Raw genomic sequence first — 26,882 nt, forward strand, 5'->3', positions numbered from 1 at the left:
GAAATGGGAGACATCGTTGGACAGTGATTGGGCCTTACAAAAAGACATTTTTTTAACCAATCCATTTTGTCCTGCTAGAAAAGTATTGTCCAGATAAACCCATTACACTTTCCTACATACACATTCTCAAAGCAAAAAAAGAAAAAGAAAAATGAAGCTCTTTACTTTGATACTTTTCTTAGCTCCCTTCTTGCTTGGTTGTAATGGCGATGTTAGCAGCCTCATCAACTCGTCTCTTTTTGAAAGTATGCTTAAACATCGAAACGATCAAAGATTTAAAAGTAATGGATTCTACACTTACAATGCTTTCATAACTGCTGCCCAATCTTTCGGTGCCTTTGGCACAACTTGTAATGTTGCTACGCGTAAAAGGGAGCTTGCGGCTTTCTTTGGTCAAACCTCTCATGAGACCACAGGTTATTTACTAAGTTTTTGTACTATTGAAGTTGTGTTAAGGACCTAATAAAGTGCTTCACAACTATTGTCCCTAGAATTACTCTAATTACAACAAGTGAAAAATATTGTGTCCCTAGAATAACTCAAAGACTTATAGGTTTACAAAATGAGAAGAACAAACATGCCATTATTGTAATAAGTAACTCCAATATAATATAATATTTAAGCGTGTGTTTTAGTATCTCTTACTTTTCATATAATTAAGAATACTAGGCTGTAACTTTTACTAACGTATGAAAACATACATTAGTTATGATAATACCGGTAAAATTTTTTGTTGTCGAATACTAGTTGTTTGTTTTAATAGGAGGGATTGGCTTAATTTTAATTGCAAAAGATGATTATATTTTGTGTAGGAGGGTGGCCTAAAGCACACGATGGACCATATGCATAGGGATATTGCTTTGTTAGGGAAATTAACAGGCAATTCGGAGATAAATATTATGGTCGAGGACCTATCCAACTTTCCTAGTAAGTCTTTAAAATAATAAATTTGTCAATTATATATAAGTTAGGGGTGCAATTTTTTTTTTAATACAAATTTTCACAAATATGGTTGACATAACTTGTTGTGATTCATACGTAATGAAACTCATGTTAGTGGTGAAGTTAAATGAAATTGATGTGCTCATGTCAATATATATCAACAGTTAAAAAATGTGTCAGAAGTATTACTATGACACACAAATCGAAGACTTTGATCCTGACTTTGATCATTTCATTAACATGTTAGCAACTACAACTACGATCAAGTAGGAAAAGCCATTGGAGTCGATCTCTTAAACAATCCAGATCTTGTAGCCACGGACCCCGTCATATCATTCAAGACAGCCATATGGTTTTGGATGACCCCACAAGGAAAGAAACCATCTAGCCACGATGTCATCATTGGAAAATGGACACCCTCCCCCGCCGACATTGCAGCTGGTCGAAAATCGTGTTATGGTGTAATCACCAACATTATCAATGGTGGGATCGAATGTGGCCATGGTTATAATGATAGTGTGTTTGATAGGATTGGTTTCTATAAGAATTACTCCAACATGTTGGGAGTAGACTATGGGAAGAACTTAGATTGCTATAATCAAACGCCTTTTGCCTAAATAGCTCGGTCCAGAGCAAGAAAATGGTCAGCCAAGTACAATTAGAAGACCATATAAATGTATGATCATGAATTGGAGATTTTCTTATTCAATGAGAAATCACTTTTGTAAACCTTTCCTCTAAATCATATACACTAGATTTTTTTTTTGGAGGGGGGGGAGGGGGGGGGATGCCCCAAACTATGTGGTAGATACGCTCCTATCCTCAACCAAGACGACAATTTCTTACCTCTTAACCCCTTCTCTTTAAAAATTTCACGTTTAAAGCCTGTACACACACAACTTACTATTAATTTAAAACAATTAATCAATATCAAGTTCAAGTTGTTAATTAGCCGGTTATAAGTGTAATATGGATAAAACAATCACAACAAGAGAATAATTACCCTCACAAGATGAGGAATTGTTCACGAAGTGAAAACCCAACAGTAAGACCTAGCTTAGTTCGGCAAATCCACTATGAAGAAGTTGCGATATAAGTTGACTTATAAGATCTCCTGTACAAGTAACTTAACACTATGTTCAAGCTCTACTCTCTTGCTGCAACTATTGACCCAACCTCTGTCTTTAAAGTAATCCAACATCACAACTCGATTGCAAGCTGACTGCAAAATTGATTTTTGTAGTCTCTATGATTTCCAACAACACAGGTGTAGGTCTTGTGTTGGGTGATGAATTCTCCTCCCAATGATTTCACAATTGGAGAGGGTTGGAAGACAAGAATATTGAGTTCAAAGTTATTTATTTAGCTGTCTTCCTTCTCCTGGGTTTAGGGTTAATTTACATATAGTTATGTAGGGTTTTGGGCTAGAGCTTGTCGCCAAAAAGACAATTGGAGCAAATCTCAAAATATTTTGTAGGAGGATTTTGGTCGATTGAGAGTTTACCGAGTTTTTTTGCCCAGAGCTTGGGTGACCGAGAATGTGCTCGCATGACCATGAATTCCAATTTCACACTACCCCTTGTACATTACAAAATTAAAACTCAACATTTAAGAAAAAAAAATTGTCTTGAAATTAACCATCATCTAGAAATCCAAACATCTTTTTTCATCATTTTTCCGTAGTATAATATTTCCGCCACGATGAAGTGGGTCCTGCCCTGGATGGTCCATCCACAAAACAAGACATAAAATACAGCCTAACCTCAACAACACGATTTTCCACAAAGAATTGGACTAGAAATTGGGTCGGTGAAGATTGAGTCAGGCTTAACCAATCCATTTTGTCCTGCTAGAAAAGTATAGTCCAGATAAACCCATAACACTTTCCTATATATAGTTACATACACACCGTTGTTTTGAACACATATTCTCAAAGCAATATATATATATATATATATATATATATATATGAAGCTTTTTACTTTGATACTTTTCTCGGCTTCCTTCTTGCTTGGTTGTAATGGCGATGTTAGCAGCCTCATCAGCTCGTCTCTTGGGTCCAAACTCTGCAACTGATATTCTGACTGCATTAATTGGAAAGTAAGACCTGAGCACCATGGTGGAACTTGACTCCTATCTTCACAGACTTCAGGGGAGGTGGATGGGATAAGTATCTAAAACAAAAAATTTAACCGTGACGTGGAGGATGAAGAAGAAAGGAAGGAGGAAGTATAAAAGAAAGAGGGGACCTTAAGGAAAAGGGGAGAAGAAAAAGGACATTGGAGACCTCACCATCTATAATTGTAATCTATATTGGGAAGAAATAATATAAGTTATAACAATTCTTCATGTGTGCCATTGTAGAAAAAAAGCCCATCCTCTTTTGTTACCTAAATATCATTATAACCTAGATTTAAAGCTCACTCTCTCTACAAATTTCATTGTAAAAAGGCCTCTCAAGCCCACCCCCTTCTAATTGTGGGTCCGGGCTCGAATTGTGTCCTTACATATATATATATATATATATATATATATATATATATTATAGAACAACAACAATTATTAAATCTTAGTCCCAAAATTTTGAAGATCGACTATAGTCATCAACAAATTAATTAAGTTGATTACATGTTATGTGATTCAATATCCATTTTCATGAGACTTAAAAAGAGTGAAGCAACTGAGGACCAAAGTGTCAAACTTATTACAACTGAGCTCACTCATTATTGAAATTAGTATCACCAAATTTTAGTTTATATATATTGTAATAAGTAGCACTACCCGGCCTCACTCATTTCACTCAATCTCTCATGCAGCCACCTTCCTTCTCTCACTCAATCTCCTCTCCCACTCTCACTCACGCTCACTGACCCTCAAGCTCACTGCCGGTCTCACTCATCCTCAAGCTCACCACCGGTCTCACTCACTCTCCTCTCCCACTCTCACTCACCATCGGTCTCAAGCTTCTTCGCAGGTTCGTTTCAATCTTTTCAATAAAAGAGCTTGCGATTAATTTCAATCTTTCGATTCTTTTCCAGTTAAAAACTTGCGATTTATTTTTTGTTTTTTTAATAACTTTGGTTTTGTTAATGAAATCGTTATTGCTAAAATCGTTGTGATGCTCTTTGTTGGAATGGTTGATAATATATTTGGCTTTCAAGTGGTTCAAAAGTAAGAGTGGGTATTTGTATCAGCCGGGCTTCAGAATTTTTTTTGTTGCTCTTAATCAGTCGACCTTCGGTTTAAATCAAGTGTAAATTTTTTGTTGCTCTTTTTAATTTTAATTTTTAATTTTTTTTGTTGAGAGACACATATTCTGTCTTAGTGGGTAATCTTGTTCTTTGAGTAGTGTTTAGAGCTAGTTAATTGTAGTTGATTTGTTGTAGTTGGTTTGTGGTTGATTTGTTTTTTGTGTTGTTGTTGATGCAGATCCTATAAGGGAAATGGGAGACATCGTTGGACAGTGATTGGGCCTTACAAAAAGACATTTTTTTAACCAATCCATTTTGTCCTGCTAGAAAAGTATTGTCCAGATAAACCCATTACACTTTCCTACATACACATTCTCAAAGCAAAAAAAGAAAAAGAAAAATGAAGCTCTTTACTTTGATACTTTTCTTAGCTCCCTTCTTGCTTGGTTGTAATGGCGATGTTAGCAGCCTCATCAACTCGTCTCTTTTTGAAAGTATGCTTAAACATCGAAACGATCAAAGATTTAAAAGTAATGGATTCTACACTTACAATGCTTTCATAACTGCTGCCCAATCTTTCGGTGCCTTTGGCACAACTTGTAATGTTGCTACGCGTAAAAGGGAGCTTGCGGCTTTCTTTGGTCAAACCTCTCATGAGACCACAGGTTATTTACTAAGTTTTTGTACTATTGAAGTTGTGTTAAGGACCTAATAAAGTGCTTCACAACTATTGTCCCTAGAATTACTCTAATTACAACAAGTGAAAAATATTGTGTCCCTAGAATAACTCAAAGACTTATAGGTTTACAAAATGAGAAGAACAAACATGCCATTATTGTAATAAGTAACTCCAATATAATATAATATTTAAGCGTGTGTTTTAGTATCTCTTACTTTTCATATAATTAAGAATACTAGGCTGTAACTTTTACTAACGTATGAAAACATACATTAGTTATGATAATACTGGTAAAATTTTTTGTTGTCGAATACTAGTTGTTTGTTTTAATAGGAGGGATTGGCTTAATTTTAATTGCAAAAGATGATTATATTTTGTGTAGGAGGGTGGCCTAAAGCACCTGATGGACCATATGCATAGGGATATTGCTTTGTTAGGGAAATTAACAGGCAATTCGGAGATAAATATTATGGTCGAGGACCTATCCAACTTTCCTAGTAAGTCTTTAAAATAATAAATTTGTCAATTATATATAAGTTAGGGGTGCAATTTTTTTTTTAATACAAATTTTCACAAATATGGTTGACATAACTTGTTGTGATTCATACGTAATGAAACTCATGTTAGTGGTGAAGTTAAATGAAATTGATGTGCTCATGTCAATATATATCAACAGTTAAAAAATGTGTCAGAAGTATTACTATGACACACAAATCGAAGACTTTGATCCTGACTTTGATCATTTCATTAACATGTTAGCAACTACAACTACGATCAAGTAGGAAAAGCCATTGGAGTCGATCTCTTAAACAATCCAGATCTTGTAGCCACAGACCCCGTCATATCATTCAAGACAGCCATATGGTTTTGGATGACCCCACAAGGAAAGAAACCATCTAGCCACGATGTCATCATTGGAAAATGGACACCCTCCCCTGCTGACATTGCAGCTGGTCGAAAATCAGGTTATGGTGTAATCACCAACATTATCAATGGTGGGATCGAATGTGGCCATGGTTATAATGATAGTGTGTTTGATAGGATTGGTTTCTATAAGAATTACTCCAACATGTTGGGAGTAGACTATGGGAAGAACTTAGATTGCTATAATCAAACGCCTTTTGCCTAAATAGCTCTGGTCCAGAGCAAGAAAATGGTCAGCCAAGTACAATTAGAAGACCATATAAATGTATGATCATGAATTGGAGATTTTCTTATTCAATGAGAAATCACTTTTGTAAACCTTTCCTCTAAATCATATACACTAGATTTTTTTTTTGGAGGGGGGGGAGGGGGGGGGATGCCCCAAACTATGTGGTAGATACGCTCCTATCCTCAACCAAGACGACAATTTCTTACCTCTTAACCCCTTCTCTTTAAAAATTTCACGTTTAAAGCCTGTACACACACAACTTACTATTAATTTAAAACAATTAATCAATATCAAGTTCAAGTTGTTAATTAGCCGGTTATAAGTGTAATATGGATAAAACAATCACAACAAGAGAATAATTACCCTCACAAGATGAGGAATTGTTCACGAAGTGAAAACCCAACAGTAAGACCTAGCTTAGTTCGGCAAATCCACTATGAAGAAGTTGCGATATAAGTTGACTTATAAGATCTCCTGTACAAGTAACTTAACACTATGTTCAAGCTCTACTCTCTTGCTGCAACTATTGACCCAACCTCTGTCTTTAAAGTAATCCAACATCACAACTCGATTGCAAGCTGACTGCAAAATTGATTTTTGTAGTCTCTATGATTTCCAACAACACAGGTGTAGGTCTTGTGTTGGGTGATGAATTCTCCTCCCAATGATTTCACAATTGGAGAGGGTTGGAAGACAAGAATATTGAGTTCAAAGTTATTTATTTAGCTGTCTTCCTTCTCCTGGGTTTAGGGTTAATTTACATATAGTTATGTAGGGTTTTGGGCTAGAGCTTGTCGCCAAAAAGACAATTGGAGCAAATCTCAAAATATTTTGTAGGAGGATTTTGGTCGATTGAGAGTTTACCGAGTTTTTTTGCCCAGAGCTTGGGTGACCGAGAATGTGCTCGCATGACCATGAATTCCAATTTCACACTACCCCTTGTACATTACAAAATTAAAACTCAACATTTAAGAAAAAAAAAATTGTCTTGAAATTAACCATCATCTAGAAATCCAAACATCTTTTTTCATCATTTTTCCGTAGTATAATATTTCCGCCACGATGAAGTGGGTCCTGCCCTGGATGGTCCATCCACAAAACAAGACATAAAATACAGCCTAACCTCAACAACACGATTTTCCACAAAGAATTGGACTAGAAATTGGGTCGGTGAAGATTGAGTCAGGCTTAACCAATCCATTTTGTCCTGCTAGAAAAGTATAGTCCAGATAAACCCATAACACTTTCCTATATATAGTTACATACACACCGTTGTTTTGAACACATATTCTCAAAGCAATATATATATATATATATATATATATATATATGAAGCTTTTTACTTTGATACTTTTCTCGGCTTCCTTCTTTCTTGGTTGTAATGGCGATGTTAGCAGGCTCATCAGCTCGTCTCTTTCTGAAAGTATGCTTAAACATCGAAATGATCAAGGATGTAGTAATGGATTCTACACTTACAATGCTTTAAAAACTACTCCAAATACAATAATATATTCACTCTACAAATTAATACAAAAACTTACTTGATATCTTTCTTTACTCGCCTTGAATACAAACACTCTTCCTGTTCTTTTCAAGTGAATCTCCTAATTCCTAAACCACACCAAACTTGCCGCTATTGCTTTTGGTGGAGCACATGATATGATACAATTTCATATTGAATAGGTAGCCCAAAAAATAAAAAAGTAGGTTGACCTCAATATATACACCGTTTTTGAGGAATTGGTTTGGTTGATCGATATTAATATAAGGATTTCTTTATGGAATAAATAGCAACATCGTTTCAATATATATATATATAGTTTGGGGTGTAAGAAAATCAACTTAAGTTTAGGTCTTTTATATTTAAATATCAATTAAATAAAATTAATTTTTTAGAAGAAAAAAAAATTTAATACTAATCAGGTTAATTTAATGTATCAATACTGACGTAACTAAAGTTGATTTTATATAAAGAACCAAATATTATGAGTTCAAGCATAAAATTTAATAAAATGAAATGAAGATTTATTATTATAGAAAGAGGGTTTACTTTAACTAGGATAAAGTGATGCATCATTGAAAATTATAATTTTGGTGTTACAAAATAAAAAGAGATTAGGTTAAGTTGCGTATTCCTTGAACTACCACTGATGGTCAGAGAGGAATTCCATTGATACCATAAAGATTAGGTTAAGAATTTTTTTTTTTTTTTTTTTTTTTTTTGAGAAACAGATTAGATTAAGAAACCCACTTACCAATTGAGTGTTTGGTATATTTTCAACAGACAGTAAGAGTGCGTTTCTTGTCAAAAGCTCCATTAATCGTAGACCCTCTGCCTTTTTATGATGTGATGAAAAGCAAACTCTTAACCAATAACTACAATCAAAAGTGAGGAAAATTCCCCAAGAACTTGCGTACGTAACTACGTATCCAATTTTTACTTTATTAAGATCTTCAAAATATATAAGGACTAATTTATACAGCAATAAAGCATTTCCCAAGTCTAGAGAGTCTCTCATGGGCAGAACAGCTTGCCCAATTATTAATTTCATTGATAACTAAGATTCCACTTTGGACACTATTTAGATCTTGTTTTTTCTGGCCTGTTTAGCAATTTGATTTAAAATTTTCAGCAAGAAAAAAAATCTATCGTTTATCAATACTTCAAGTCTGCAATGCTCTAACCTGACTCTCTCTAGCCCCTCCTGCTGTTGCTAATGTCATCGATGGCACTCTTCTTCATCTTCAATCTTTTCGCTCTTTTGATTTTTCACACATTAAGAGAGAAGACAACAAACCTGTCCATATTTTAGCACATCATGCAAAGTTTGTTGATGATTTTGTGGCATGTAATGAGAAAACCCCAGTTTCTTACAAACTGCCATTGCCTCTGATGTACCGAATTGCTTTTGATTTTCTATTAATGATATGCTGCAATAATTTCCCATTATATATATATATATATATATATATATATATATATATATATATATATATAAAAATTAGTGATGCCTTTTTTTTGCTCATGGCAAAGCCTTGCCCAAGATTAGGGCATGCCTTTCTTTATTATTATTATTAAGGGGTGGCTAGTTTCCAATATGGCTATGTTACACTATGTGGGTAGCTAGTAGTGGCAAAGTCAGGGTTTGACTTGAAGAGAGGAGGGGGTAAAATTTATATTTGACATTCACATTTGCACATATGCATATGACCATATATAGCGGTTTAGAGTCACTTGATGAATAATAAATCATTCATGTGAATGCTATGTGATATTTGAATGCAAAAAAAAAAAAAAAAAAAAATATATATATATATATATATATATATATATATATTTGTAGTAGGTTGTGCCAAGTGACTACTCTCACTAATTAGTAAATAAATTATATATATATATATATATATATATATATATTTAAAGATATATTTTCTCAATTAAGGGATAATATTTAACAACCCATGTTTTGATTAAGTGATAAGATTTAACTATAATTTAAAACATATTTAAATTCTATTCAAACTAAGATTCTATTATAATTTTTTTAAAACTAATATCTCACACAACCCACGTTTTTGTTTTTAATTTTTTTCCCCTCAAGTTGCATGATTTCAAAACAATTTAAATTCTATTCAAAACTAAAAGTCTATTATAAACAATTTCTAAACTTAAATCTCACACAACCCATGTTTTTGTTTTTTTCCTCAAGTTGTGTATTTTTAAATTAATATTTTATTAGGATATTAAGCTAAAAATCTCTTGACTAAGGGTTACAATTTAACAATTATTTAATATAGGTAAAATTTATCATCAAAGTTTTAGAAATTTAAATTCTACTCTAACTAAAAGTCTATTATCACAATTTTTAGAACTTATATATATTCAGCCATGACTTTTCGATACAATTCCTCTTAACCAATAGACCATTTCTATATCATATATGATATCATATAATCATATCATATAATAAAAGTTGGATTTAGAAGCTGTGATTGCGTCATGTGGCTACACCAAATTGCAGTAATTTTCAGATAAAAACAACATTTTATTTGTTCTTATCAATTTCTTTGGATAAGAGAATAATAATTGCTCTAATAAAGCATGCAACTTACAATAAGTGTTTTCTAAAGTTTCAAAAAGAGATTAAATTTAGTTGGTTGGTGCCATACAAATACAACCTACAATTGTGTCTATCTAAAATATTATTAGCAAAGCCTTAGGATAGAATTACCTATAAAAAAAGGATAGAAGTTAAATAAAAAAACAGATTAAAATAATACCTAAAAGCAAATAAAATATAATTAAAAAAAAAGAAAAAAAGAAAAAGAAGATAGAATTGATTACTATTGTAATCAACATACTTTTTTTTCACTTTTTGGGAATAAATATGTATCATATGTCATCTTTTTCTTAATAATAAAGCAACAAAATAAAGTATTTGATTTTCATCTAAACTCTTTATTTTCATTCATATCAACTTCTTCACAACTTCAAATTCTCTCTCTATATAACCACAATTTTTTGGTGTATTATTCTATCTAGTACCTACCTTACAATTGTTTGCTATATTCTTCCCTTCTTCTCTCTTCCTTACCTATAACCTTGCAGGTATATTTTTTTCATCAAATTGAATAGAATTTTTGTATTTTTTGCCTTTTCATTATATACTATATGATTTTTATCAACAAGTTTTATAGTTAGTTATATGATTTTGTGTATTTGTGTTTATGGATTATGTTGAAAATATAAACTTTTGTCTCTCTTAATATCATAGTCATCACACCTTTTAGTTGTTGTTGCTGTTGTTGTAGATGTTGCACATTTTTAATGATAACTTATAAAGTTTCAATATGAGGTATTCAAAGGAATTTTACTATAATGTAATGGTGTGGAATGTTTTCCCTTTCAATATATTATATAGCAAGAAATATATTTGTATCATTTATTTTCTCATCATATGATTATTTATTGTTGACATCAATATTTTATTGTGGATATATTTTGTTGTGGTTTTTGTTTGGAGCTTTGTTCCATGTAATCTATCTTCTTCAAAAGCAAAATTTTTTGCCAACATGAAATTGGATATAAGAGAAAAAGAAGGATATAATAATGTTCTTACATGTGGGCTAGGCTAAATTAGATCCATCTGTCCAAATTCTTATGTAAGTTTATCTCTACTTAACTCCGTATTCATCTTTTTTAAGTTCAGAAATTCAGATTTTTTTTCATTAATGAAATGTAATTTTGGCTTAATTTTGTTTTTAAATCTTTTAATTATTAAATTCATTATTTTTTTTTTCATGTGTAATATTAATATGTGTTCTTAAAGGCTAATACACAATACAGTTAGAGACATTACTAAAAGTTTGGGTGTTATATTTATTTATTAGTATGTTAGAATGTTATATGTGTATATTATTACATAAGTCGATTTTATAGCTAAGTGGGTGATATAACCATTTGAATAAAATCAACACTAAAATAGATTATTTAAATATCAAAATAAGACATAAAAATTGAATTTCTTTTAGGTGTGCAAGTACAATTGATTTTTAAGCTTAAATATGGAATCAATTCTTTTAGGTTAACCTTATTCATGCAAGTATTAGAAACAATTTAACTACTAGAGTTCAAATCCCCCTCTTCATAAATAAATAAGGATAAAAAAATTAAAAAATATTTTATTAATCATTGTAATTAGATATATTATATATGAGGACAAATATACAAAATTATGCATTTTATAAGCAATTCATTACAAGTTATGATAATAATAATCATTCATTTAGTTAGATAGGAGTTCTAAAACTATGCAATAATAATTCCTTTAGTTATTGTTTTTCAAAAAAATATATAAGGAAAATTCAGGACTAAAACCGTACAATGTATGAGACTTCCACTAGTATATAATAAAAGTTGGGTTTAGAAAATGGTGGTTGCACCAAGTGGCTACTCTAACTAATTAGTAAATTAATTTTATAGTTTTTGTTAGGATATATTTCTTCAATTAAAGGATAATATTTAACAAATTTTTAATTTAGGTAAAACCTTATCATTCAAATTTCAACAAATTTATATTAAATCATATTCAAATTAAAAGTCTATTATGAAAATTTTCTAAACTTAAATCTCACACAACAACCCATGTTTTCTTTCTAAAAAAACCATATGTTTTGACTAAGGGATAAGATTTAAAAATAATTTTAAACAAATATAAATTCTATTCAAATTTAAAGTTTATTATAAAAAATTTCTGAACTTAAATCCCACACAATCCACATTTTTGTTTTGTTTTTTTCCCCTTAAGTTGCATGATTTAACAATAATTTAAAAAAAATTTAAATTCTATTCAAAACTAAAAGTCTATTATAAAATGTTAGATTCTAAGACTTTAGGATCTAAATGTATTAGAACTTCAATGTATAATGTTGACAAACCATGATCAAAACATAGAGTCTAGATTTAGGTTGCTCAAAGTGTGTTTATGTGTAAAGTTGGAATCGAGTAATTGCAGGAAATTACTATTCAATTTCTGTAAGGCTCGATCGATTGAAAATTAGACTCGATCGATTGAAACTCGTGTAGATTGTTTTTTCTACAGAATTTTCCAACTTAGCCTAAGCCCGTTTGATGTATAGCGTATTATGTTTTATGTCTCATATAAAAAGGAAAACCCTAACCACATTTTAGAGGTTGTTGATTAGCTGTATGTGTGAATTTCTTGTGAAATCTAGAGGTGTTTTCCTTCATACATACTTAGGGTTATCAAGATCAAGATTGATGTTGAGAACTTGGTGATCTCTTCAGTTGCTGTTTCAAGAGCTTACAGAAAAACACAATTGGGTGTACTTGTGGTTGCTGTGGATCAAGGAAAGAAGTAGTCCGTAAACTCGGAATTGTCACGTGGTCGTGGTAGTAAGTTTTCTACTCGAGGTAGCATTAGGATGTTAATGGTCTAAGTCCTTTTGTAAAACTTCAATTCCTTCATAGTGGATCTTGTTTTACCTTGAGGATAGTTAGGTTAAATCCTCTCCACGTTTTTTACCGGTTTGGTTTTCCTGGGTTATCATATCGTGTGTTATTTACTTTTCCGTACTATTTTACATGATATGATTTGAATGTGTTAACCTAAATCTGAATAATTTATCTAAGTAATTACTTGGCTAAATAACTAGGTTAATCAACTTGTGTTTTAAGAGGTCTAAAAATGTACATAAAAAATTTCTAAACTTAAATCCCACACAACCCATGTTTTTGTTTTTTTTTTTTTTTTTTTTCCTCAAGTTGCATCTTATTAAATTAATGTTTCATTAGGATATTAAGCAACAAAGCTCTTGACTAAGGGATAAGATTTAACAATAATTTAATTTAGATAAAGCTTTATCATCTAAGTGTTAGAAATTTAAATTATTCTACTCCAACTAAAAGTTTATTATCAAAATTTTTAGAGCTTATATATATATATATATATATATATATATATATATATGTATGTATGTATGTATGTATGTATGTATGTTTAATTAGCCATTACTTTTCCATACAATCCCTCTTAACTGATAAACCATCCCTATAATTAAATCCCACATGATACACCCCATGTTGTTATTATTATTTTTTTCAAAATGCAACTTAGGTTTATGTTTTAATCTAATAAATTCATCCTACTTATTATTCTTTACTTCTGAATTTGTGTGCAAGATATTATGCCAAAGGAAATTTACTATAAAAAAAATGTGAGTGTGTTGATTTTTTCAATTAGACTATTAACCCAAATAAGAATGATCAAGCTCATTCCATATCTCATATTAAGAAATTTACAAAAAACACAAAGATAATTTTAAAAATAGATAAATACTAATAAAGTCTAAAGTATAAACAATCAGAATTTAAAGTGATTTTTTAATTAAAATTTTATCCTTATTTTATAATTTATTATTACTATATATTTGATAATTTAATTATAATTATTTTAAAACTTTTGAGCTTACATATTAATTTTCGTGAATAATACTAGTTAACATATAAAAGGGAATAGTTATTAGTACTCCTTAGAGCATTCGCATTAGTGGATGCAAAATTTTTATATATTTTGCACAAAAAAAAAAATTCTATTTTGCACATTTTTTTTTACAAAACACGCATATCAGTTTGTCTATTCTACCATCTATTTTATTTAAATGACAATATTTCTTTAATTTTATATTATATCAAACAAACAACTCTCCATATAGCCACACCCTCCTCTTTCTTTCTCTTTCTCATGCCAACCCTCTTTCTTTTTCTTTGAACTATCTCCCTTTTTCTTGTTCTCTTTTCCCTCTTCCTTCTTCTCTTTATTTTCTTTTTCTTTTTCTTCTACAAATTTCTCAAAACCCGGTGGCTGAGGCTGGAGCAGGGTGATTTTGTGGCTTTGTTGTGGGAAGAAGTTAGAGGGGAAGAGCAAGATGAAGGAGGAAAGAGAAAAAAAAAAAAAAAGCTATATGAGAGAAGAAGATAGTGATACCTCCACAAGCACTGATCTCTTCCACAACATTGATCCATCGATCCACTGATCCACTTCCGTTGACCCACAAACGGCATCTCTGCTGGCACCATCGATCCATAAGCTATTTGTTGGTTTGTCCATGTGGGTGTGTTTTTGTGTTGAATTGTCCTTGTGTGGGTGTTGCTCTGTAATAGAGGAAAAAGAAGATGAGGGAGAAGAGAAGAAGCTTGAGTTTGTTTCGGAGAAGAGAGAGAAAAAAAAGAGCCAAATTGGGAAATTAATAAAATAATAAGATGCGAAACTACAGTAACCATGCATATATGCACAGTTATTGAACCATGTGTTTTTTGTGCTATGTTGTGTAAATTTTTGCACTTTTTGCATTTTGCAATAACTAATGCGATTGCTCTTAAAGTATTTGAGAGGACACGCCTAGGGACAGAGCTAGAGTTTTGAGTTGAGGGAGGCAGCTTTATTGTTGGTTGTGTAGCGGTTTCAATCTTTGACTTCTACTACTTAGCTATTGAGATTTATTTATTTATTTATTTTTTCGGTAAGAACAAAATTATTTTTATTTATTATTTTTTATTATTTTAAATAAAATTGGTTAATTGAGCTTAATTGTTTTTGGGTAAAATACTATTTTGGTCTCTAAACTTTACTAAAAGTTTATTTTTCGTCCTTAAACTTTAAAAAATTCTTTTTTCATCCCTAAACTTTGTAAAAAGTCTTTTTCAATAGTATAGAGACAAAAATAAGGATGAAAAAAGATCTTTTTCAATATTTTAGGGATGAAAAACAAATTTTTAGTAAAGTTTAAAGACATAAATAAAGTATTTTCAATAGTTTAGGGACGGAATATGAATTTTTCAATAGCTTAGGGATGAAAAATGAACTTTTTAAAGTTTAGGGATAAAAACAAACTTTTGGTAAAGTTTTGGGATCAAAATTGTATTTTGCCCTTTTTTTTTAGGTTTTACTATTGGTAATTTTTGTTGTTGAGCTATTTTTTTGTGGCTCGCATATTTTGTTTTAGATTTTAGATCTATAAATTTTTTTATAGTCACTAAAATGAGGAAAATAATAGAGCTACAAACTTTCTTTAAATAAATTATTGATGTAATAAGTGGTTACTAGTAAGTAAAAAAATGATGTGAGTGACAGGTTTATGTGCGAATCAATAAGAATTTGCTACCAAAACAGTTAGTAAAAATGTTGGAAAAAAGTTTGTGAGTATAACATTACTCTTAAAAAAATCAATGATACTGTTTAAGTGAAAAAAATGTAATTTTATTGAAAAAATTAGTACACCCATAATAATAATAATAATAATAATAATAATAATTGTTTTTTTTTAAAAAAAAATTTATGGGGGGCCATTGCCCCCCTAGTCCAAAGCTAGCTACGTCCCTGGGCACGCCTCTATTTATTTGATGGAATATTTGTTTTAGTTGACATGGAATACAACTCTTTTTTTTTTTTTTTTTTTTTTTTTTTTGAGGAAAGACTGCTTGTAATACAACTCCTACTAGTAAACTATAAGCAAAAAGAATGTTGAAAATTTTAAAAACAGAATAAAGAAAAAAGGTCAATTACAAAACCTAGTACTTTTTTTTTGGGTGTTGACAAAATGTGAGTGAGTAATGGTCGAACATGGGACTCTTATAGCTGTGAGAGAAATATAATTTGCATAGAAGATTTGTGGAAAAAACCTTTGTTTTGGGAGAGGTGCTACGTCCACAACATTTTTACAACATTTTTACAACAAATCATAGGTGGTTAGTTGTTATTGGTTCAAATTTGAACCTAACACTAAGATTACTTTTTTGCCCCAACAATAACTGTAATACCCCACATAATTTTTATTTAAGAGTTTTCTTTAAAATATAATTGTTGGGCTATAGGTTTTCTTTTAATTGTTATTGCAGCCCACTACTCACTAAGCCCACATCTTATAATACAAGCTACAGAATAGAGGAAGAGATAGTCAGGGTTTATTCTAAGAGGCTAAGAGGTGTTTTCCTTGGAGTTAGAGCACGTACAATTGAAGTGACAATCAGATTGTTCAAGGTAAGATTTCTCTCAATTAGAAACAAGAAAAAATTAGAATTTTATTAGGTTATTTAGAAATTTGATTTTGATCCTAAGATTTACATTCTAACATTTAGATTTTCCGCTGGATTAGATATTAGATTTGAGTCAATGGGATTTCACGAATCATTATTTCTGTTTAAGTCTTCCATTGGATTTATACATATAATCCTAGATTGAAGTCAAACAATTCGGCCATTCTTCTTCCATTGAATTGGTATATATATATAATGGTTAAAGAAGAAGTCAAAGAAGGGGCTACCGTCTTTCTGTTGGATTTGTGTATATATATATATATATATATATATATATATATATATAAAGGTTAAAGAAGAAGTCAAAGAAAGTTGCTATTGTTATTCGGTTGGATTTGTGTGTGTATATGTGTGTGTATATATATATATATATATATATATATATATATATATATAATGAATAGAAGAAGTCAAATAATTCGGCTGTGGTTTCTTTGCCTCTGGGACTTATGCTATGCCAGTGTGGTGTTATATATATATACATATTAGGATATTAGGATAGTGGTAAAGTTTTCTATGGTGGATATATATAATATGGTTTGTTTGGGGTTATGTATATCAAATTAAACTCTAAGGCATTAGCTGCTGCCTCTGCGTTCTGATAAATTCAAGGAAAACGCATATTTGTTTTGGGTAGAGATACTTTGCATTAGTGCTATCATGTAGTTCAGCAAAGTATTTTACTAGTGAGTCAGTTTTTGTAGTTTAGTAAAATTTATATTTTGTAGAGGATATTGAGTAATTTTCATAATTGATTATAGGTCCGATTTAAGAGTGTCTTGAGGCTCTTGGGAGATTATTTTGGCTGGATTTTCAGAGTGATTCGAGTGCGGTAAGTAATTATGCATAATATGCACACGTTTTGCTCTTTAGGTTCTTAGAAGTTAAAGATTTTCAAAGTTATATTTTTAAGCTTACATTTTTTAAAAAGTTTATCAAAAAGCATTTTTACACTATTGAAAGAGAAATTTTAATTGGCTTTTAAATAATGTTTTAAAAGAAATTTCGAATTTTGAATAATGTTTTGAATGTCTAAATCCCATTTAAAAGATGATTTTTAACTAAACTATTTTCTGAAAATAATTGAGTTTCAAAGTAAGTTTTCTAAAAAGATTTTTGTTCTTTAAATTGTTTCAAACCAAGTGATTTCGAAATCATGTTCTTGTTTTTCAAATGGTATTTAAGACGTTCCTTTTAGCAAACTGGATTTTCAAACTTTTTCAAGAATTGTAAAAATATTTATATAACCTCTTGAGTTCCTATTCGTTCCCTAAGAGAGTCAAGCATCTTTTGATTTATGTTTCAATTTGATATTGCGATATTCAATATATCTTTATTGTTGGAACAATTGTTAATATTGAGAAAATTATTATATGTTGTATAAACTTTATTGTTTGTGATATGTGACTCAAAATGAGTGTTTTTAGAATTGATCAGATATATGTGTAAATCCGCTCACAGGATTGTATGTGAGGATATGTGTTGATCCCTTACCAGCAGGGGTTAGATGTTGGTATCCGCTCACAGGATTGTATGTGAGAATATGTGATGTGTATATGTGACACTGTGCTCTGATCAATTATTTGTATGTGTTTCCAAAAGACTTTAAGATATGATTATATGTGTATTAAGTGATTCTTTACATGTTTTGAAAACTATATTGGATATTTTGAGTGAAATTGTGAAATCAAACTCGTGCTTTGCTTGACTCTATTCCGTTGTGTATTCTGTATAATTACTTACTAGATGTGTGGCTCACCCCATCAATTAATATTTTCAGATTAAAGTATAGTTGGGAATTAGAACCTTTGGACCACTTGTGAGGTGCAAGGTAGAGCGTGGAAGTTGTAGGCGGCTTCAGTGTTACTTGAAGACTCATAAAATTTTAGTTACCTTTGTTTTGTAGTTCACATTTTATATAGTGGAGTTTATTTTCAATTTGTGGAGTTTTGAAAAGATAATTAGTTATTATTATTATTTTTTTCCCGCTTAGAACTCACAACTTGTTGGAGATTATTATAAATTGTGGATTTTAGTTATTATAAGAGGTTTATCAGAAGCATTGTTTATTTGGAGTTTTATTGAATTAAGTTTAAATAAATTATGTTTATTGAGCTAAGTAAGGTTAGCAAGTTAGTCAGGTATCTAAATTCATGTTTCATGGATTTGGGTCTTGACAATAACAACCAGTAACATCCTGCCACTTAGGATTTGTTGTAAAAATGTTGTGGACATATCATTTCTCTTGTTTTGGTAGTATATTATACACCGGCCAAAAAAAACAAATGGTTTTATAATTTGACTTGGGATGTCCATTGATTATCATCAAGACTCTGTGATTTATAAATCTTATTTTTGTACCGCCATTTTAGATGGAAGTATGGAACCGCTATTGGCTCTTATTCTTAAGTCTTAATGTTGCTGACTTACATATATTAATTAATATCGCTATACTTGTTTTAAAATTTTGGGGTTTGAATATTATTTCACATCTAATAATGTCCCCACATCCTAAAAAATGTCCTCACTCCTTTACATTACATATAAAATATGAATATTTGAAACATATTTGACATTATGCAAATATTTCGAGAATATAAAACAATAATTAACACAAACATCCATATAAAAAAGTACTACGTCTACAATATTTTCATAAAAATATGTTACGTCTATAAGTTGTTATTGGTTTTAATTTGAACCCACTATTTAAATAACTTTTTTGCCCGCTAGTAATAACTAATAACAATCTGCAACTTATAATTTATTGTAAAAGTGTTATGAATATAGTATTTTTTTAATAAAAAGTCTACTAGAATCTTGCAGTCATAATGAGAAGCATTAAGTGGTTTTTTGTCCAAAAAAAAAAAAAAAAAAAAAACCAATTAGACAAGCCCCACTGTGAATTGTTTAAATCTAGATGATCAGCCAGCTCCCCCAATGAAGAAAGCATTACATGGTTTTTACTTTTAAGTCAAACATAATAGAATGCAAATGACATGCCCCACGATCTGATGACTAACATTATCACAATTAATTTGACATCACTAGCTAGAAAGCAATAATTTGATTCATATTATAAAACAACTGCTAATGCTCTCTATTATTTTTTTCTTTTCGGCTCCTTTTAAGTAAATGCTGCGGTTTCAATCCCATTAGTTGTGTGTGGGCAGTGTACAAATTGCACTTGGGTTAAAAATATGTTATCTTAGTTCTAGCTGCCCATTTTTTTGAGTGATGCAAATCTATTAATGTATAGTTACTAGATAGTCATGATGATTCAGATGTTATCTTAGCCTACCAAAAATTAGAAAAAAGAAAAAGAAAAAGAATAATTAAGAAGAGAAGATGATTTAGGACTTTATTGTATCTAGATAGCGAACCACGTACTCAGCAAGCAAAATCGAAAAGAGTAACGATAGTTTTACACTCTTTATTATACATGCATGTTGTCATATATATGACTAAAATCGTGTTTTCAAAACATAATTTTAAAAAGTAGTGTATATAGAGTGTGCAATATAGAATGTGTAATAAGATTTTTTGAAAGAAAAATGCTAAAGGCATTACAAGTTTTACTGTATAAATTTATAAACTAATATGATAATGTAAATGACCAGTGAGAACTCAGTTTATAAACTTAATGTAGCAAAACTTATATCTGCCTAGAATCACTCAAGCAATAAAATAGCTACATGCTAGACGTGGCTTGAATCAATAAGACCGTAATGCATGACATTCGGACATCAATTAATAACCCACACATCAATATAGCCACATCCACAGAAATGAATCGTTGAAACTTGAAAGTAATGGGCATTACAATTTTAAAATGATATCAACTTGAAGGAAGTACACACTTATTGAGTAATTTCTTCGATCTTTCACAAAAATATATAGAAAAATCAAACTTAAGCACCGGTGCATCAGTGGCGGGACACCACACCGGTGTTCTAGATTTTCTTTCATTTCACTCATTGCAGGTGCCTTAGTCAAGTTGAACTTGCAATCATTCGAATCATTAGTTAGTGTTGGATGTGGGAAATCACATATTTCTCTATGACAAAGACTGTATGGTTCAAACTCGATCAATGGATGCTCGTTAATATACTACTTTACGCAAAGTAACAACAACTTTGGAAACGTTAGCACACATGTGATCGATCGCCCTTGAGCAATGTAAAATCTCACTCTTTATATATGGAATACAAATTTGGATTAATATTGTTAAACAGAATATTGTCATGCTAAGTCACATCAGCATGGGCACGAACAACCAGACGTAAAGCCCAGTTTGCACATTCGTCAACCTTCTTTATTCAGGACCCAAAGAACTGCTCATACACTCAACGACAAGACAAGGAAACAAAGTCCAACATATCGGGCAATGGTAAACATGAAAAACGAGCACTAGTTGAGAGATTTGAGCATAATATCCGGACTTTTACCCCTGTTATGGGGATAGAAGATTACAAATCAAAAAATCTTAGCCACAGCTATTTTAATATTTCAGCAAATATATAATTAAAGACTAAAAAAACTCACACACCAGTCCCAACAAACTACCAAAAAAATTTAACTTTCAACTCTACCTCGCCACATCCAGCGAGGTACAATTCCTCACTACCAGATTTATAATTCTCTCTCTCTCTCTCTCTCTCTCGCCTGACTTTTAGTTTTTCTCTCTTTCTCTCTTCTCCCTCCCATCTCTTCTCTCTCCATCTTTCCTTCGTGCGCATGGGCGGCTCCACTTGTAGCCCCAGGGGGTTCAAATGGACCCCTGAATTGGCCCAAAATAAATTATGTATAATATATTTTTTTTAATTTTGTTTTTGTTTTGACCTCTCTAAAATAAAATTTTGAATACATTAATCTTAGATTTTTTTTTAAGCCCAACTAAAACAAGTTTGAATATAATTATCTTAACAATATCTTGACATTTTTTAAACACAAAAAAAGCTTAATAACAAATCAATTTCATCTAAAATCTAGAAAAAAATTTGATAATAACAAAAGTAGAAATTTGTTAATCTTAAATCTTAAAAAAACACATTTAGATCTTAAAAAATTTGAAATGAATCGATCAAATGAGATATCAATAGATGAATGATTGTTTGATTGTGTACATTGAAAGAGATGTAACTCATATGATTGATAATGAAAATATTTTGTAACTATTTCAAAATATGAAATACCGTAGAAAGCAATTGTAAAATTTTATGTATTTTAGTTTTTGTTTTTTGTAATGTCAATATATTCAAGTTCTCTTTTATTTTAAATTTTGTATAAATTATATTTCTTATTGACCCCCTAAAAAATAATCTTGGAGCCGCTACTATTTGTGCGCCAATCAATATAAATCAGTGGTGGAGTGCTAGTTTTGTCTCGGTCTGGCAGAGACGGTAGATGTTGCGATCTGGTGTGGTAGATTTGGGTGTTTGAAAGTTGATTTCTATGGGTTTGTGGGTTTTTTGGCATGAAGCTTGTGGTTTGTGGGTTTCTATAAGCTGATTTCTATGGGCACATGTTTCACTCTAAAATTTTGTTGAGGTTGATGTGAATGCTCTTAGATCCCTCGTAATAGCGACTAAGCTATTTATGGAAGAACCAAAATCAAGGAAATCCCTAATGGGAGAGGTCTATATATACAAGAATCGAAATTTTAAACAAGTATGAAAGAGATCCCTTACCGTCATAAACACTTCATTAACTTAGGCATTGGAGCAACTAGGCTGATATCACACCGATTGCCAATGTCATTATGAGATTTCTTTAATTTTATGGATGTCCATTTGGCTAGTCAACTATATGACCTCTAATTCTTCGTCAGATAATCTTAAAAAAAAAATGATTGATCTTTTATGATTTCAATTAGGGGCAGAGCCAAGAATTTTTGCTTGAGAGGCGGAGTTATAATATAAAGATAGTAGCCAAAATACTTGTATGCATGTATGCACATGCGCACGCGTGCGCACACATATATACTTAATTTTTAGAATTGATATTAAAAAAAAAATAGTGAACATAAAAAAAGTTGTCTAGTTTCATACTAAACATTTACTTATATGAAAAAAAATAGCTTATTATCTCTTAAAACCAATTAGACAAGCCCCATAGTAAATTGTTTAAATGTAGATGGTCAGCATTCAGCCAGCTCCCCCAATGAAGAAAGCATTACATGGTTTTTACTTTTAAGTCAAACATAATAGAATGCAAATGACATGCCCCACCATCTGATGACTAACATTATCAGAATTAAGTTGACATCACTAGCTAGAAAACAATATTTTGATTCATATTATAAAATAACTGCTAATGCTCTCTATTATTTTTTTCTTTTCCGCTCCTTTTAAGTAAATGCTGCGGTTTCAATCCCATTAGTTGTGTGTGGATAGTGTACAAATTGCACTTGGGCTAAGGCATTACAAGTTTTACTATATAAAACTTACAAATTAATGTGTTAGTGTAAATGATCAGTTAGAAATCAGTTTATAAACTTTATGTAGTAAAACTAGTAGTTTGCCAAGAATTACTCAAGCAAAAAAATACTACATGCTAGACGTGGCTTGAATCAATAAGACAGTAATGCATGACATTCGGACATTAATAACCCACACATCAATATAGCTACATCTACAGAAGTGAATCATTGAAACTTGAAAATAACGGGCATTACAATTTTAAAAAGATACCAACTTGAAGGAAGAAAGTACACACTTCTTGAGTAATTTCTTCGATCTTTCCCTAAAATATATAGAAAAATCAAACTTAAGCACCGGAGCATCAGTGGCGGGACACCACACCGGTGTTCTAGATTTTCTTCATTTCACTCATTGCAGGTGCCTTAGTCAAGTTGAACTTCCCATCATCCAAATCATTAGTTAGTGTTGGAGGTTAAAAATCAAGCACTGCCTCTCTCTCTTTCTAGAAATTTCTCTCTAACTCTGGACATTTCTCTCTTGCTCTTTTTCCGGAATTCTCTCCAAGATAGTTCTTATATCTCCTCTAGAAGCTTCCCTGCACTAGTAAATTTCGGCCACAAATTTATAAGGTGTCTTGAAAGTTGGAGAAAGACATTAATTTAATGCCAATAAGAAAGAAGCTAGAAGCTTCAAGCCGATTTCCTAACCGACATACATCTAGTATAAATAGATGTAGTGATGGCAGAAGTGAAGTGTGTGTCATAAAAGCACCAAGTGAGAGACTTGTGACGTGTGTGAACTGAGGTGATGTAAAGTGGTGTGTAAGGTGAAGTGTGTGACGTGAAGTGAAGCAGGTGAATAGAAGAAAAGAAAGTCAAGAGTGGTTGTGAGTGTCAGTAGGTGTCTAAAAGAGTGAAGTGTGTGCAAGTGTACTTAGTGAGGCAGTGTCGTGAGCAGTGAAAGAAAGGTGCTGTGTGTGCACTAGTATTAGTGGGTCAAAGTATTGGTGCTTGTAAAATGTTGTAATTCAAAGAATTATTTTTTAAATAAAAGCTCTTTATTCAATCTTTTGTTCAACAATTTGGTAACAGAGCTTTTGCTAATTCAACAATTTGGTATTAGAGCGAGGTAGTAAGGGACCATGTTTGTGGTGTCGAAGATAGTATTTTTGGAAGTGTTCATTTTCTCGTGTACAGTCTGGGACTGTGAAGTTCATGGTCTAGGACCAAGCTTATTTGGTAGTGCGAGAGATTTCACCAAGTTGTGATGACGAACCTCCAAGCTGTCGATAGCATTATAAGGCTCAATAACTAGAATTACAACACATGGTTGACTTGTATGGAGTCATACTTGCAGGGACAAGATTTGCGGGAGATCATGGCTGGTGGTGAAACCACACTTCTTGAGAATGCCAAAGCGTTGCAGAAGTGGAAGATTAAAGCTAGGAAAGCTTTGTTTGCGATTAAGACAAGCATCGAGGAAGAGATGCTAGAGCACATCAGGCACATAGACACACCAAAAAAAGCGTGGGACACCTTTTCAACACTATTTTCAAAGAAGAATGATGTAAGGCTACAATTGCTTGAGAACGAGCTAATGTTAGTGGCACAACGAGATATGACGATCACACAATACTTCACCAAGGTAAAGTCTCTATGTCGCAAATCCCTGAGTTAGATCCTGCATCAAATATTTATGATTCAAGAATGAGAAGGATAATCATTCATGGGTTGAGACCTAAATGTAGAAGTTTTGTAGCTGCCATTTGAGATTGGCATGTCCAATCATCATTAGTAGAGTTGAAAAATTTGCTACCTGACCAAAAAGCATTGGTCAAGCAAATGGTTGGGGTCTCACTAAAGAGTGAAGATGAGGCATTCTTTAGCAGTCAATATAAAGAGACCCAAGAAAAGATTTATTGCAGGTTCTAATAATAGATATAATGAAGATAGAGAAGATAAAAAGAGCTCTTAAGATGGAGGAGCTTGAGGAAGTCGCGACAATAATGATCGACGGTCCACGAGTCCCAATGATTGTAATGTCAAGTGTTTCAAGTGTGGAAAAATGGGACACTTTGCTCGAAACTGTCGATTCAAGCAGAGAATAGCTCAAGAAAATATAGCAACGTCCAACAATCTAGAAGATGATAGTGAAGAAGAATGGGCTGTTGAATCGTGTCTGGCTGTGATAGAGCCTGTTGAAGAAGCGGTAGAAAAGGAAGCAAAGCTAATAGTCTCAAAATAAATTGAAGAGAAAATGCCTGAGAGCATGGGGGAGCAGTCTAGGAAAGATCAGTTCATGGTAACTAATGAATTACAATCTTTTGAAGATGAAGGTGAGCTAGAATGGAAACCTAATCCCGAGTATGCAAATGCAGTAGTCACAGAAGATGGAAACATATAAGAGCCATCAACATATGAAGAAGCATCTAAAAGAGAAGAATGGAGAAAAACAATGGAAGAAGAAATTCAAGCATTAAAGCATAATCAAACTTGGGACCTTGTGCCAAAGCCGAAGGATGTGAAACCTATTTCTTGTAAATGGGTGTATAAAGTCAACACCCGCGTAGAAGGATCGATAGAAAGATACAAGGCTTGCCTGTTAGCTTGAGGATTCTCTCAACAAAATGGGCTAGACTATGATGAAACGTTTAGCCCAGTGCCAAAGATCACCACCGTATGTGTCTTGATAGCACTTGCAGCAAGTAAATCTTGGAAGCTGTGGCAAATGGATGTAAAGAATGCTTTCTTGCATGGAGAATTGGATCGGGAAATTTACATGGAGTAGCCAAAGGGGTTCGAGAGCAGAACCCAGCCAAATTATATTTGTAAGTTATGAAAAGCACTTTATGAGTTAAAACAAGCACCAAGAGCATGGTACGGTAAGATTGCAAAATTCCTAATTCAAAGTGGTTATTCAGTAACTTCAACAAATTCAAGTTTGTTTGTTAAATTACAAGGAAGCAAACTAGTAGTTTTCCTTGTATATGTTGATGATTTGATCATCACCGAAGATGATGAAGATGAAATTTGTTGAACAAGAGAAAATTTAGCAGTCCGCTTCCAAATGAAGGCGCGTGGAGAGCTTAAGCACTTTCTTGGACTTGAAGTTTATCGAGTTAAGGATGGCTTATTCTTGTGTCAGCACAAGTATGCAAAAGACTTACTTCAAAAGTTCGGATGCTCAGTTGCAAACCAATCTTTACACCTGTGGAGGTTAATGCTAAGCTCTGTGCACAAGAAGGCAAAGATCTAGAAGACCCAACTATGTATTGACAATTAGTAGGTAGTTTATTCTACCTAACATTGACGCGACCAAATATTTCATATGCAGTTGGAGTGGTGAGTCGATATATGCAAAATCCAAGGAAGCCTCACTTGGAAGCAGTTCGCCGCATATTAAGGTATGTAAAAGGGATGAATGACCATGGTCTCCTATACAAGACAGGTGAAACTTGCAAGCTTGTTGGTTATTGTGATACTAACTACACCGGAGATCATGACACACATCATTCAACTACTTGATATATTTTTAGCTTGGGCACAGTTGTAGTATCTTGGAGTAGTAAGAGACAGCCAACAGTGTCCCTATCAACCATTGAAGTAGAGTATAGAGTAGCAACAGTAGCAGCTCAAGAAAGTACGTGGTTGATGCAGCTTATGAGAATTTACATCAAATAATTGATTACGCAATGCCACTACACTGTGATAATCAATTGGCAATACGCTTGGCTGAAAATCCAGAGTTCCATGCAAGAACCAAGCATATGGAGGTGCATTATCACTTTGTAAGAGAAAAGGTACTACAAGAAGAGATAGAAATGTGCCAGACTAAGACAGAGGACCAAGTTGCAGATATATTCACTAAAGGACTTAATGCA

At 32.1% G+C, this 26,882-nt stretch overlaps 1 protein-coding gene and 2 pseudogenes across 1 annotated transcript in view; 2 read left to right on the top strand and 1 right to left on the bottom strand.

The window, feature by feature from the left end:
* LOC142635905 (butanoate--CoA ligase AAE1-like) overlaps positions 1–7,523 on the bottom strand; it is a 71,057-nt gene extending 63,534 nt beyond the window's left edge. The window contains exon 1 of the mRNA XM_075810037.1: positions 7,507–7,523. The gene's annotated coding sequence lies outside the window, so the exon portion shown is untranslated. The remainder of the gene's footprint in view (positions 1–7,506) is intronic.
* On the top strand, positions 152–1,559 carry LOC142621746 (inactive chitinase-like protein 1; annotated as a pseudogene).
* Positions 4,534–5,941, top strand: LOC142636124 (inactive chitinase-like protein 1; annotated as a pseudogene).
* Positions 7,524–26,882: the final 19,359 nt, after the last annotated feature.

This window comes from Castanea sativa, chromosome 1 (genome assembly GCF_040712315.1).
Source record: "Castanea sativa cultivar Marrone di Chiusa Pesio chromosome 1, ASM4071231v1".
Taxonomy (NCBI): domain Eukaryota; kingdom Viridiplantae; phylum Streptophyta; class Magnoliopsida; order Fagales; family Fagaceae; genus Castanea; species Castanea sativa.